We start from the raw sequence: 15,209 nt of genomic DNA, 5'->3' as shown, positions 1-15,209 counted from the left end.
AGCAACCTGGACTGGTGAGTTTTCTTTCCCAGGGAAAATGGCCAAAGGATGTGCCCAGGGGCCCCTGGCACTGGGCTCGGACCTGACTGCAAAGTATCCTTATATAGAAGGATGGACCCCAGACCAAAGTTGTCCCCTCCTCAACGTTGTGCTGCCCTGATAGACCCAAGGGAGCCCTACAAACTGACATCAGCAACCTGGACTGGTGAATTTTCTTTCCCAGGGAAAATGGCCAAAGCATGTGCCCAGTGGCCCGTGGCACTGGGCTGGGGCCTGACTGCAAAGAATCCCTATATCGAAGGATTGTTCGCAGACCAAAATTGTCCCCTCCTCAAATTTCTGCTTCCCAGATAGACCCAAGGGAGCCCTACAAACTGACATCAGCAACCTGGACTGGTGAGTTTTCTTTCCCAGGGAAAATGGCCAAAGGATGTGCCCAGGGGCCCTTGGCCCTGGGCTCGTACCTGGCTGCAAAGAATCCGTATATCGAAGGATGGACCCCAGACCGAAGTTGTCCCCTCCTCAAAGTTGTGCTGCCCTGATAGACCCAAGGGAGCCCTACAAACTGACATCAGCAACCTGGACAGGTGAGTTTTCTTTCCCAGGGAAAATGGCCAAAGTATGTGCCCAGGGGCCCCAGGCACTGGGCTCGGACCTGAATGCAAAAAATCCTTATATCGAAGGATGGACCCCAGACCGAAATTGTCCTCTCCTCAAAGTTGTGCTGCCCTGATAGACCCAAGAGAGCCCTACAAAGTGACATCAGGAACCTGGACTGGTGAGTTTTCTTTCCCAGGGAAAATGGCCAAAGGATGTGCCCAGGGGCCCCAAGCACAGGGCTGGGACCTGACTGCAAAAAATCCTTATATCGAAGGATGGTTCGCAGACCAAAATTGTCCCATCCTCAAATTTCTGCTTCCCAGATAGACCCAAGGGAGCCCTACAAACTGACATCAGCAACCTGGACTGGTGAGTTTTCTTTCCCAGGGAAAATGGCCAAAGCATGTGCCCAGGGGCCCCAAGCACAGGGCTGGGACCTATCTGCAGAGAATCCTTATATCGAAGTATGGAGCCCAGACCCAAGTTGTCCCCTCCTCATAGTTGTGCTGCCCTGAAAGACCCAAGGGAGCCCTACAAACTGACATCAGCAACCTGGACTGGTGAGTTTTCTTTCCCAGGGAAAATGGCCAAAGGATGTGCCCAGGGTCCCCAGGTACTGGGCTCGGACCTGACTGCAAAAAATCCTTATATCGAAGGATGGACCCCAGACCGACGTTGTCCCCTCCTCAAAGTTGTGCTGCCCTGATAGACCCAAGGGAGCCCTACAAACTGACATCAGCAACCTGGACTGGTGAGTTTTCTTTCCCAGGGGAAATGGCCAAAGCATGTGCCCAGGGGTCCCTGGCACTGGGGGGGGCCTGACTGCAAAAAATCCTTATATCGAAGGATGGACCCCAGACCGAAGTTGTCCCCTCCTCAAAGATGTGCTGCCCTGATAGACCCAAGGGAGCCCTACAAACTGACATCAGCAACCTGGACTGGTGAGTTTTCTTTCCCAGGGAAAATGGCCAAAGGATGTGCCCAGGGGCCCCTGACCCCAGGGCTGGGGCCAGACTGCGAAGAATCCATATATCGAAGAATGGATCGCAGATCGAAGTTGTCCCCTCCTCAAAGTTGTGCTGCCCTGATAGACCCAAGGGAGCCCTACAAACTGACATCAGCAACCTGGACTGGTGAATTTCCTTTCCCAGGGAAAATGGCCAAAGGATGTGCCCAGGGCCCCCTGGCCCTGGGCTCGGACCTGACTGCAGAGAATCCGTATATCGAAGTTTGGACCCCCAACCGAAATTGTCCTCTCCTAAAAGTTGTGCTGCCCTGATAGACCCAAGGGAGCCCTACAAACTGACATCAGCAACCTGGACTGGTGAGTTTTCTTTCCCAGGGAAAATGGCCAAAGCATGTGCCCAGGGGCCCCTGGCACTGGGCTCGGACCTGAATGCAAAGTATCCTTATATCGAAGGATGGACCCCAGACCGAAGTTGTCCCCTCCTCAAAGTTGTGCTGCCCTGATAGACCCAAGGGAGCCCTAGAAACTGACATCAGCAACCTGGACTGGTGAATTTCCTTTCCCAGGGAAAATGGCCAAAGCATTTGCCCAGGGGCCCCTGGCACTCGGCTGGGGCCTGAATGCAAAAAATCCTTATATCGAATTTTGGACCCCCAAGAGAAGTTGTCCCCTCCTCAAAGTTGTGCTACCCTGATAGACCCAAGGGAGCCCTACAAACTGACATCAGCAACCTGGACTGGTGAGTTTTCTTTCCCAGGGAAAATGGCCAAAGCATGTGCCCAGGGGCCCCAAGCACAGGGCTGGGACCTGACTGCAGGGAATCCTTATATCGAAGTTTGGACCCCCAACCGAAGTTGTCCCCTCCTCAAAGTTGTGCTGCCCTGATAGACCCAAGGGAGCCCTACAAAGTGACATCAGCAACCTGGACTGGTGAGTTTTCTTTCCCAGGGAAAATGGCCAAAGGATGTGCCCAGGGGCCCCTGGCCCTGGCCTCGGACCTGACTTCAAAGAATCCTTATATCGAAGGATGGACCCCAGACCGAAGTTGTCCCCTCCTCATAGTTGTGCCGCCCTGATAGACCCAAGGGAGCCCTACAAACTGACATCAGCAACCTGGACTGGTGAGTTTTCTTTCCCAGGGAAAATGGCCAAAGCATGTGCCCAGGGCCCCCTGACCCTGGGCTCGGACCTGACTGCAGAGAATCCATATATCGAAGGATGGATCGCAGACCGAAGTTGTCCCCTCCTCAAAGTTGTGCTGCCCTGATAGACCCAAGGGAGCTCTACAAAGTGACATCAGGAACCTGGACTGGTGAGTTTTCTTTCCCAGGGAAAATGGCCAAAGGATGTGCCCAGGGGCCCCTGGCACTGGGATGGGGCCTGAATGCAAATAACCCTTTTATCGAAGGATGGTTCGCAGACCAAAATTGTCCCCTCCTCAAATTTCTGCTTCTATGATAGACCCAAGGGAGCCCTACAAACTGACATCAGCAACCTGGACTGGTGAATTTTCTTTCCCAGGGAAAATGGCCAAAGCATGTGCCCAGGGGCCCCTGGCACTGGGCTGGGGCCTGAATGCAAGTAATCCTTATATCGAAGGATGGATCGCAGACTGAAGTTGTCCCCATCTCATACTTGTGCTGCCCTGATAGACCCAAGGGAGCCCTACAAACTGACATCAGCAACCTGGACTGGTGAGTTTTCTTTCCCAGGGAAAATGGCCAAAGGATGTGCCCAGGGGCCCCAGGCACTGGGCTCGGACCTGAATGCAAAAAATCCTTATATCGAAGGATGGACCCCAGACCGAAATTGTCCCCTCCTCAAAGTTGTGCTGCCCTGATAGACCCAAGGGAGCCCTACAAACTGACATCAGCAACCTGGACTGGTGAGTTTTCTTTCCCAGGGAAAATGGCCAAAGTATGTGCCCAGGGGCCCCAGGCACTGGGCTCGGACCTGAATGCAAAAAATCCTTATATCGAAGGATGGACCCCAGACCGAAATTGTCCCCTCCTCAAAGTTGTGCTGCCCTGATAGACCCAAGGGAGCCCTACAAACTGACATCAGCAACCTGGACTGGTGAGTTTTCTTTCCCAGGGAAAATGGCCAAAGGATGAGCCCAGGGGCCCCCGGCACAGGGCTGGGACCTGAATGCAAAAAATCCTTATATCGAAGGATGGACACCAGACCGACGTTGTCCCCTCCTCAAACTTGTGCTGCCCAGATAGACCCAAGGGAGCCCTACAAACTGACATCAGGAACCTGGACTGGTGAGTTTTCTTTCCCAGGGAAAATGGCCAAAGCATGTGCCCAGGGGCCCCAGGCACTGGGCTGGGGCCTGAATGCAAAAAATCCTTATATCGAAGGATGGACCCCAGACCGAAATTGTCCCCTCCTCAAAGTTGTGCTGCCCTGATAGACCCAAGGGAGCCCTACAAACTGACATCAGCAACCTGGACTGGTGAATTTCCTTTCCCAGGGAAAATGGCCAAAGCATTTGCCCAGGGGCCCCTGGCACTGGGCTGGGGCCTGAATGCAAAAAATCCTTATATTGAATTTTGGACCCCCAAGGGAAGTTGTCCCCTCCTCAAAGTTGTGCTGCCCTGATAGACCCAAGGGAGCCCTACAAACTGACATCAGCAACCTGTACTGGTGAGTTTTCTTTCCCAGGGAAAATGGCCAAAGCATGTGCCCAGGGGCCCCAAGCACAGGGCTGGGACCTGACTGCAGGGAATCCTTATATCGAAGTTTGGACCCCCAACCGAAGTTGTCCCCTCCTCAAAGTTGTGCTGCCCTGATAGACCCAAGGGAGCCCTACAAACTGACATCAGCAACCTGGACTGGTGAGTTTTCTTTCCCAGGGAAAATGGCCAAAGGATGTGCCCAGGGGCCCTTGGCCCTGGGCTCGTACCTGGCTGCAAAGAATCCGTATATCGAAGGATGGACCCCAGACCGAAGTTGTCCCCTCCTCAAAGTTGTGCTGCCCTGATAGACCCAAGGGAGCCCTACAAACTGACATCAGCAACCTGGACTGGTGAGTTTTCTTTCCCAGGGGAAATGGCCAAAGGATGTGCCCAGGGGCCCCTGGCCCTGGCCTCGGACCTGACTTCAAAGAATCATTATATCGAAGGATGGACCCCAGACCGAAGTTGTCCCCTCCTCATAGTTGTGCTGCCCTGATAGACCCAAGGGAGCCCTACAAACTGACATCAGCAACCTGGACTGGTGAGTTTTCTTTCCCAGGGAAAATGGCCAAAGGATGAGCCCAGGGGCCCCAGGCACAGGGCTGGGACCTGAATGCAATAAATCCTTATATCGAAGGATGGACACCAGACCGACGTTGTCCCCTCCTCAAACTTGTGCTGCCCTGATAGACCCAAGGGAGCCCTACAAACTGACATCAGCAACCTGGACTGGTGAGTTTTCTTTCCCAGGGAAAATGGCCAAAGCATGTGCCCAGGGGCCCCTGGCACTGGGCTCGGACCTGAATGCAAAAAATCCTTATATCGAAGGATGGACCCCAGACCGAAGTTGTCCCCTCCTCAAAGTTGTGCTGCCCTGATAGACCCAAGGGAGCCCTACAAACTGACATCAGCAACCTGGACTGGTGAATTTCCTTTCCGAGGGAAAATGGACAAAGGATGTGCCCAGGGGCCCCTGGCACTGGGATGGGGCCTGAATGCAAATAATCGTTATATCGAATTTTGGACCCCCAAGAGAAGTTGTCCCCTCCTCAAAGTTGTGCTACCCTGATAGACCCAAGGGAGCCCTACAAACTGACATCAGCAACCTGGACTGGTGAGTTTTCTTTCCCAGGGAAAATGGCCAAAGCATGTGCCCAGGGGCCCCAAGCACAGGGCTGGGACCTGACTGCAGGGAATCCTTATATCGAAGTTTGGACCCCCAACCGAAGTTGTCCCCTCCTCAAAGTTGTGCTGCCCTGATAGACCCAAGGGAGCCCTACAAACTGACATCAGCAACCTGGACTGGTGAGTTTTCTTTCCCAGGGAAAATGGCCAAAGGATGTGCCCAGGGGCCCCTGGCCCTGGCCTCGGACCTGACTTCAAAGAATCCTTATATCGAAGGATGGACCCCAGACCGAAGTTGTCCCCTCCTCATAGTTGTGCCGCCCTGATAGACCCAAGGGAGCCCTACAAACTGACATCAGCAACCTGGACTGGTGAGTTTTCTTTCCCAGGGAAAATGGCCAAAGGATGAGCCCAGGGGCCCCAGGCACAGGGCTGGGACCTGAATGCAAAAAATCCTTATATCGAAGGATGGACCCCAGACCGACGTTGTCCCCTCCTCAAACTTGTGCTGCCCTGATAGACCCAAGGGAGCCCTACAAACTGACATCAGTAACCTGGACTGGTGAATTTTCTTTCCCAGGGAAAATGGCCAAAGGATGTGCCCAGGGGCCCCTGGTACTGGGCTGGGGACTGACTGCAAAGAATCCATATATCGAAGGATGGATCGCAGACCAAAGTTGTCCCCTCCTCAACGTTGTGCTGCCCTGATAGACCCAAGGGAGCCCTACAAACTGACATCAGCAACCTGGACTGGTGAATTTTCTTTCCCAGGGAAAATGGCCAAAGCATGTGCCCAGTGGCCCGTGGCACTGGGCTGGGGCCTGACTGCAAAGAATCCCTATATCGAAGGATTGTTCGCAGACCAAAATTGTCCCCTCCTCAAATTTCTGCTTCCCAGATAGACCCAAGGGAGCCCTACAAACTGACATCAGCAACCTGGACTGGTGAGTTTTCTTTCCCAGGGAAAATGGCCAAAGCATGTGCCCAGGGGACCCAAGCACAGGGCTGGAACCTGACTGCAAAAAATCCTTATATCGAAGGATGGAACGCAGACCGAAGTTGTCCCCTCCTCAAATTTCTGTTTCCCAGATAGACCCAAGGGAGCCCTACAAACTGACATCAGCAACCTGGACTGGTGAGTTTTCTTTCCCAGGGAAAATGGCCAAAGGATGTGCCCAGGGGCCCCTGGCACTGGGATGGGGCCTGAATGCAAATAATCCTTATATCGAAGGATGGTTCGCAGACCAAAATTGTCCCCTCCTCAAATTTCTGCTTCCCAGATAGACCCAAGGGAGCCCTACAAACTGACATCAGCAACCTGGACTGGTGAGTTTTCTTTCCCAGGGAAAATGGCCAAAGCATGTGCCCAGGGGCCCCAAGCACAGGGCTGGGACCTGACTGCAGAGAATCCTTATATCGAAGGATGGAGCCCAGACCGAAGTTGTCCCCTCCTCATAGTTGTGCTGCCCTGATAGACCCAAGGGAGCCCTACAAACTGACATCAGGAACCTGGACTGGTGAGTTTTCTTTCCCAGGGAAAATGGCCAAAGGATGTGCCCAGGGGCCCCAGGTACTGGGCTCGGACCTGAATGCAAAAAATCCTTATATCGATGGATGGACCCCAGACCGAAGTTGTCCCCTCCTCAACGTTGTGCTGCCCTGATAGACCCAAGGGAGCCCTACAAACTGACATCAGCAACCTGGACTGGTGAGTTTTCTTTCCCAGGGAAAATGGCCAAAGGATGAGCCCAGGGGCCCCAGGCACAGGGCTGGGACCTGAATGCAAAAAATCCTTATATCGAAGGATGGACCCCAGACCGACGTTGTCCCCTCCTCAAAGTTGTGCTGCCCTGATAGACCCAAGGGAGCCCTACAAACTGACATCAGCAACCTGGACTGGTGAATTTCCTTTCCCAGGGAAAATGGCCAAAGGATGTGCCCAGGGCCCCCTGGCCCTGGGCTGGGGCCTGATTTCTAAGAATCCCTATATCGAAGGATGGTTCGCAGACCAAAATTGTCCCCTCCTCAAATTTCTGCTTCCCAGATAGATCCAAGGGAGCCCTAAAAAGTGACATCAGCAACCTGGACTGGTGAGTTTTCTTTCCCAGGGAAAATGGCCAAAGGATGTGCCCAGGGGCCCCTGGCACTGGGCTCGGACCTGACTGCAAAGTATCCTTATATAGAAGGATGGACCCCAGACCAAAGTTGTCCCCTCCTCAACGTTGTGCTGCCCTGATAGACCCAAGGGAGCCCTACAAACTGACATCAGCAACCTGGACTGGTGAATTTTCTTTCCCAGGGAAAATGGCCAAAGCATGTGCCCAGTGGCCCGTGGCACTGGGCTGGGGCCTGACTGCAAAGAATCCCTATATCGAAGGATTGTTCGCAGACCAAAATTGTCCCCTCCTCAAATTTCTGCTTCCCAGATAGACCCAAGGGAGCCCTACAAACTGACATCAGCAACCTGGACTGGTGAGTTTTCTTTCCCAGGGAAAATGGCCAAAGGATGTGCCCAGGGGCCCTTGGCCCTGGGCTCGTACCTGGCTGCAAAGAATCCGTATATCGAAGGATGGACCCCAGACCGAAGTTGTCCCCTCCTCAAAGTTGTGCTGCCCTGATAGACCCAAGGGAGCCCTACAAACTGACATCAGCAACCTGGACAGGTGAGTTTTCTTTCCCAGGGAAAATGGCCAAAGTATGTGCCCAGGGGCCCCAGGCACTGGGCTCGGACCTGAATGCAAAAAATCCTTATATCGAAGGATGGACCCCAGACCGAAATTGTCCTCTCCTCAAAGTTGTGCTGCCCTGATAGACCCAAGGGAGCCCTACAAAGTGACATCAGGAACCTGGACTGGTGAGTTTTCTTTCCCAGGGAAAATGGCCAAAGGATGTGCCCAGGGGCCCCAAGCACAGGGCTGGGACCTGACTGCAAAAAATCCTTATATCGAAGGATGGTTCGCAGACCAAAATTGTCCCATCCTCAAATTTCTGCTTCCCAGATAGACCCAAGGGAGCCCTACAAACTGACATCAGCAACCTGGACTGGTGAGTTTTCTTTCCCAGGGAAAATGGCCAAAGCATGTGCCCAGGGGCCCCAAGCACAGGGCTGGGACCTGACTGCAGAGAATCCTTATATCGAAGTATGGAGCCCAGACCCAAGTTGTCCCCTCCTCATAGTTGTGCTGCCCTGATAGACCCAAGGGAGCCCTACAAACTGACATCAGCAACCTGGACTGGTGAGTTTTCTTTCCCAGGGAAAATGGCCAAAGGATGTGCCCAGGGTCCCCAGGTACTGGGCTCGGACCTGACTGCAAAAAATCCTTATATCGAAGGATGGACCCCAGACCGAAGTTGTCCCCTCCTCAAAGTTGTGCTGCCCTGATAGACCCAAGGGAGCCCTACAAACTGACATCAGGAACCTGGACTGGTGAGTTTTCTTTCCCAGGGAAAATGGCCAAAGCATGTGCCCAGGGGTCCCTGGCACTGGGGGGGGCCTGACTGCAAAAAATCCTTATATCGAAGGATGGACCCCAGAGCGAAGTTGTCCCCTCCTCAAAGTTGTGCTGCCCTGATAGACCCAAGGGAGCCCTACAAACTGACATCAGCAACCTGGACTGGTGAGTTTTCTTTCCCAGGGAAAATGGCCAAAGGATGTGCCCAGGGGCCCCTGACCCCAGGGCTGGGGCCAGACTGCGAAGAATCCATATATCGAAGAATGGATCGCAGATCGAAGTTGTCCCCTCCTCAAAGTTGTGCTGCCCTGATAGACCCAAGGGAGCCCTACAAACTGACATCAGCAACCTGGACTGGTGAATTTCCTTTCCCAGGGAAAATGGCCAAAGGATGTGCCCAGGGCCCCCTGGCCCTGGGCTCGGACCTGACTGCAGAGAATCCGTATATCGAAGTTTGGACCCCCAACCGAAATTGTCCTCTCCTAAAAGTTGTGCTGCCCTGATAGACCCAAGGGAGCCCTACAAACTGACATCAGCAACCTGGACTGGTGAGTTTTCTTTCCCAGGGAAAATGGCCAAAGCATGTGCCCAGGGGCCCCTGGCACTGGGCTCGGACCTGAATGCAAAAAATCCTTATATCGAAGGATGGACCCCAGACCGAAGTTGTCCCCTCCTCAAAGTTGTGCTGCCCTGATAGACCCAAGGGAGCCCTAGAAACTGACATCAGCAACCTGGACTGGTGAATTTCCTTTCCCAGGGAAAATGGCCAAAGCATTTGCCCAGGGGCCCCTGGCACTCGGCTGGGGCCTGAATGCAAAAAATCCTTATATCGAATTTTGGACCCCCAAGAGAAGTTGTCCCCTCCTCAAAGTTGTGCTACCCTGATAGACCCAAGGGAGCCCTACAAACTGACATCAGCAACCTGGACTGGTGAGTTTTCTTTCCCAGGGAAAATGGCCAAAGCATGTGCCCAGGGGCCCCTGGCACTGGGCTCGGACCTGACTGCAGGGAATCCTTATATCGAAGTTTGGACCCCCAACCGAAGTTGTCCCCTCCTCAAAGTTGTGCTGCCCTGATAGACCCAAGGGAGCCCTACAAACTGACATCAGCAACCTGGACTGGTGAGTTTTCTTTCCCAGGGAAAATGGCCAAAGGATGTGCCCAGGGGCCCCTGGCCCTGGCCTCGGACCTGACTTCAAAGAATCCTTATATCGAAGGATGGACCCCAGACCGAAGTTGTCCCCTCCTCATAGTTGTGCCGCCCTGATAGACCCAAGGGAGCCCTACAAACTGACATCAGCAACCTGGACTGGTGAGTTTTCTTTCCCAGGGAAAATGGCCAAAGCATGTGCCCAGGGCCCCCTGACCCTGGGCTCGGACCTGACTGCAGAGAATCCATATATCGAAGGATGGATCGCAGACCAAAGTTGTCCCCTCCTCAAAGTTGTGCTGCCCTGATAGACCCAAGGGAGCTCTACAAAGTGACATCAGGAACCTGGACTGGTGAGTTTTCTTTCCCAGGGAAAATGGCCAAAGGATGTGCCCAGGGGCCCCTGGCACTGGGATGGGGCCTGAATGCAAATAACCCTTTTATCGAAGGATGGTTCGCAGACCAAAATTGTCCCCTCCTCAAATTTCTGCTTCTATGATAGACCCAAGGGAGCCCTACAAACTGACATCAGCAACCTGGACTGGTGAATTTTCTTTCCCAGGGAAAATGGCCAAAGGATGTGCCCAGGGGCCCCTGGCACTGGGCTGGGGCCTGAATGCAAATAATCCTTATATCGAAGGATGGATCGCAGACTGAAGTTGTCCCCATCTCATACTTGTGCTGCCCTGATAGACCCAAGGGAGCCCTACAAACTGACATCAGCAACCTGGACTGGTGAGTTTTCTTTCCCAGGGAAAATGGCCAAAGCATGTGCCCAGGGGCCCCAGGCACTGGGCTCGGACCTGAATGCAAAAAATCCTTATATCGAAGGATGGACCCCAGACCGAAATTGTCCCCTCCTCAAAGTTGTGCTGCCCTGATAGACCCAAGGGAGCCCTACAAACTGACATCAGCAACCTGGACTGGTGAGTTTTCTTTCCCAGGGGAAATGGCCAAAGGATGTGCCCAGGGGCCCCTGGCCCTGGCCTCGGACCTGACTTCATAGAATCATTATATCGAAGGATGGACCCCAGACCGAAGTTGTCCCCTCCTCATAGTTGTGCTGCCCTGATAGACCCAAGGGAGCCCTACAAACTGACATCAGCAACCTGGACTGGTGAGTTTTCTTTCCCAGGGAAAATGGCCAAAGGATGAGCCCAGGGGCCCCCGGCACAGGGCTGGGACCTGAATGCAAAAAATCCTTATATCGAAGGATGGACACCAGACCGACGTTGTCCCCTCCTCAAACTTGTGCTGCCCAGATAGACCCAAGGGAGCCCTACAAACTGACATCAGGAACCTGGACTGGTGAGTTTTCTTTCCCAGGGAAAATGGCCAAAGCATGTGCCCAGGGGCCCCTTGCACTGGGCTCGGACCTGAATGCAAAAAATCCTTATATCGAAGGATGGACCCCAGACCGAAGTTGTCCCCTCCTCAAAGTTGTGCTGCCCTGATAGACCCAAGGGAGCCCTACAAACTGACATCAGCAACCTGGACTGGTGAATTTCCTTTCCCAGGGAAAATGGCCAAAGCATTTGCCCAGGGGCCCCTGGCACTGGGCTGGGGCCTGAATGCAAAAAATCCTTATATTGAATTTTGGACCCCCAAGGGAAGTTGTCCCCTCCTCAAAGTTGTGCTGCCCTGATAGACCCAAGGGAGCCCTACAAACTGACATCAGCAACCTGTACTGGTGAGTTTTCTTTCCCAGGGAAAATGGCCAAAGCATGTGCCCAGGGGCCCCAAGCACAGGGCTGGGACCTGACTGCAGGGAATCCTTATATCGAAGTTTGGACCCCCAACCGAAGTTGTCCCCTCCTCAAAGTTGTGCTGCCCTGATAGACCCAAGGGAGCCCTACAAACTGACATCAGCAACCTGGACTGGTGAATTTTCTTTCCCAGGGAAAATGGCCAAAGGATGTGCCCAGGGGCCCCTGGCCCTGGCCTCGGACCTGACTTCAAAGAATCCTTATATCGAAGGATGGACCCCAGACCGAAGTTGTCCCCTCCTCATAGTTCTGCCGCCCTGATAGACCCAAGGGAGCCCTACAAACTGACATCAGCAACCTGGACTGGTGAATTTTCTTTCCCAGGGAAAATGGCCAAAGGATGAGCCCAGGGGCCCCAGGCACAGGGCTGGGACCTGAATGCAAAAAATCCTTATATCGAAGGATGGACCCCAGACCGACGTTGTCCCCTCCTGAAACTTGTGCTGCCCTGATAGACCCAAGGGAGCCCTACAAACTGACATCAGTAACCTGGTCTGGTGAATTTTCTTTCCCAGGGAAAATGGCCAAAGGATGTGCCCAGGGGCCCCTGGTACTGGGCTGGGGACTGACTGCAAAGAATCCGTATATCGAAGGATGGATCACAGACCAAAGTTGTCCCCTCCTCAACGTTGTGCTGCCCTGATAGACCCAAGGGAGCCCTACAAACTGACATCAGCAACCTGGACTGGTGAATTTTCTTTCCCAGGGAAAATGGCCAAAGCATGTGCCCAGTGGCCCGTGGCACTGGGTTGGGGCCTGACTGCAAAGAATCCCTATATCGAAGGATTGTTCGCAGACCAAAATTGTCCCCTCCTCAAATTTCTGCTTCCCAGATAGACCCAAGGGAGCCCTACAAACTGACATCAGCAACCTGGACTGGTGAGTTTTCTTTCCCAGGGAAAATGGCCAAAGGATGTGCCCAGGGGCCCCAAGCACAGGGCTGGAACCTGACTGCAAAAAATCCTTATATCGAAGGATGGAACGCAGACCGAAGTTGTCCCCTCCTCAAATTTCTGTTTCCCAGATAGACCCAAGGGAGCCCTACAAACTGACATCAGCAACCTGGACTGGTGAGTTTTCTTTCCCAGGGAAAATGGCCAAAGGATGTGCCCAGGGGCCCATGGCACTGGGATGGGGCCTGAATGCAAATAATCCTTATATCGAAGGATGGTTCGCAGACCAAAATTGTCCCATCCTCAAATTTCTGCTTCCCAGATAGACCCAAGGGAGCCCTACAAACTGACATCAGCAACCTGGACTGGTGAGTTTTCTTTCCCAGGGAAAATGGCCAAAGCATGTGCCCAGGGGCCCCAAGCACAGGGCTGGGACCTGACTGGAGAGAATCCTTATATCGAAGGATGGAGCCCAGACCGAAGTTGTCCCCTCCTCAACGTTGTGCTGCCCTGATAGACCCAAGGGAGCCCTACAAACTGACATCAGCAACCTGGACTGGTGAGTTTTCTTTCCCAGGGAAAATGGCCAAAGGATGAGCCCAGGGGCCCCAGGCACAGGGCTGGGACCTGAATGCAAAAAATCCTTATATCGAAGGATGGACCCCAGACTGAAGTTGTCCCCTCCTCAAAGTTGTGCTGCCCTGATAGACCCAAGGGAGCCCTACAAACTGACATCAGCAACCTGGACTGGTGAGTTTTCTTTCCCAGGGGAAATGGCCAAAGGATGTGCCCAGGGGCCCCTGGCCCTGGGCTGGGGCCTGATTTCTAAGAATCCCTATATCGAAGGATGGTTCACAGACCAAAATTGTCCCCTCCTCAAATTTCTGCTTCCCAGATAGACCCAAGGGAGCCCTACAAACTGACATCAGCAACCTGGACTGGTGAGTTTTCTTTCCCAGGGAAAATGGCCAAAGGATGTGCCCAGGGGGCCCTGGCACTGGGCTCGGACCTGACTGCAAAGTATCCTTATATCGAAGGATGCACCCCAGACCAAAGTTGTCCCCTCCTCAACGTTGTGCTGCCCTGATAGACCCAAGGGAGCCCTACAAACTGACATCAGCAACCTGGACTGGTGAATTTTCTTTCCCAGGGAAAATGGCCAAAGCATGTGCCCAGTGGCCCGTGGCACTGGGCTGGGGCCTGACTGCAAAGAATCCCTATATCGAAGGATTGTTCGCAGACCAAAATTGTCCCCTCCTAAAATTTCTGCTTCCCAGATAGACCCAAGGGAGCCCTACAAACTGACATCAGCAACCTGGACTGGTGAGTTTTCTTTCCCAGGGAAAATGGCCAAAGGATGTGCCCAGGGGCCCTTGGCCCTGGGCTCGTACCTGGCTGCAAAGAATCCGTATATCGAAGGATGGACCCCAGACCGAAGTTGTCCCCTCCTCAAAGTTGTGCTGCCCTGATAGACCCAAGGGAGCCCTACAAACTGACATCAGCAACCTGGACTGGTGAGTTTTCTTTCCCAGGGAAAATGGCCAAAGTATGTGCCCAGGGGCCCCAGGCACTGGGCTCGGACCTGAATGCAAAAAATCCTTATATCGAAGGATGGACCCCAGACCGAAATTGTCCCCTCCTCAAAGTTGTGCTGCCCTGATAGACCCAAGGGAGCCCTACAAACTGACATCAGCAACCTGGACTGGTGAGTTTTCTTTCCCAGGGAAAATGGCCAAAGCATGTGCCCAGGGGCCCCAAGCACAGGGCTGGGACCTGACTGCAAAGAATCCTTATATCGAAGGATGGTTCGCAGACCAAAATTGTCCCATCCTCAAATTTCTGCTTCCCAGATAGACTCAAGGGACCCCTACAAACTGACATCAGCAACCTGGACTGGTGAGTTTTCTTTCCCAGGGAAAATGGCCAAAGCATGTGCCCAGGGGCCCCAAGCACAGGGCTGGGACGTGACTGCAGAGAATCGTTATATCGAAGTATGGAGCCCAGACCCAAGTTGTCCCCTCCTCATAGTTGTGCTGCCCTGATAGACCCAAGGGAGCCCTACAAACTGACATCAGCAACCTGGACTGGTGAGTTTTCTTTCCCAGGGAAAATGGCCAAAGGATGTGCCCAGGGGCCCCAGGTACTGGGCTCGGACCTGACTGCAAAGTATCCTTATAACGAAGGATGGACCCCAGACCGAAGTTGTCCCCTCCTCAAAGTTGTGCTGCCCTGATAGACCCAAGGGAGCCCTACAAACTGACATCAGCAACCTGGACTGGTGAATTTTCTTTCCCAGGGAAAATGGCCAAAGGATGTGTCCAGGGGCCCCTGGCACTGGGCTGGGGCCTGAATGCAAAAAATCCTTATATCAAAGGATGGATCCCAGACCGAAGTTGTCCCCTCCTCAAAGTTGTGCTGCCCTGAGAGACCCAAGGGAGCCCTACAAACTGACATCAGCAACCTTTACTGGTGAGTTTTCTTTCCCAGGGAAAATGGCCAAAGGATGTGCCCAGGGGCCCCTGGCACTGGGCTGGGGCCGGAATTCAAAAAATCCTTATATCGAAGGATGGACCCC

The sequence above is a fragment of the Lonchura striata genome, chromosome 23 (genome assembly GCF_050655825.1).
Source record: "Lonchura striata isolate lonStrDom1 chromosome 23, ASM5065582v1, whole genome shotgun sequence".
Taxonomy (NCBI): Eukaryota; Metazoa; Chordata; class Aves; order Passeriformes; family Estrildidae; genus Lonchura; species Lonchura striata.
This window is presented reverse-complemented; position numbering follows the sequence as displayed.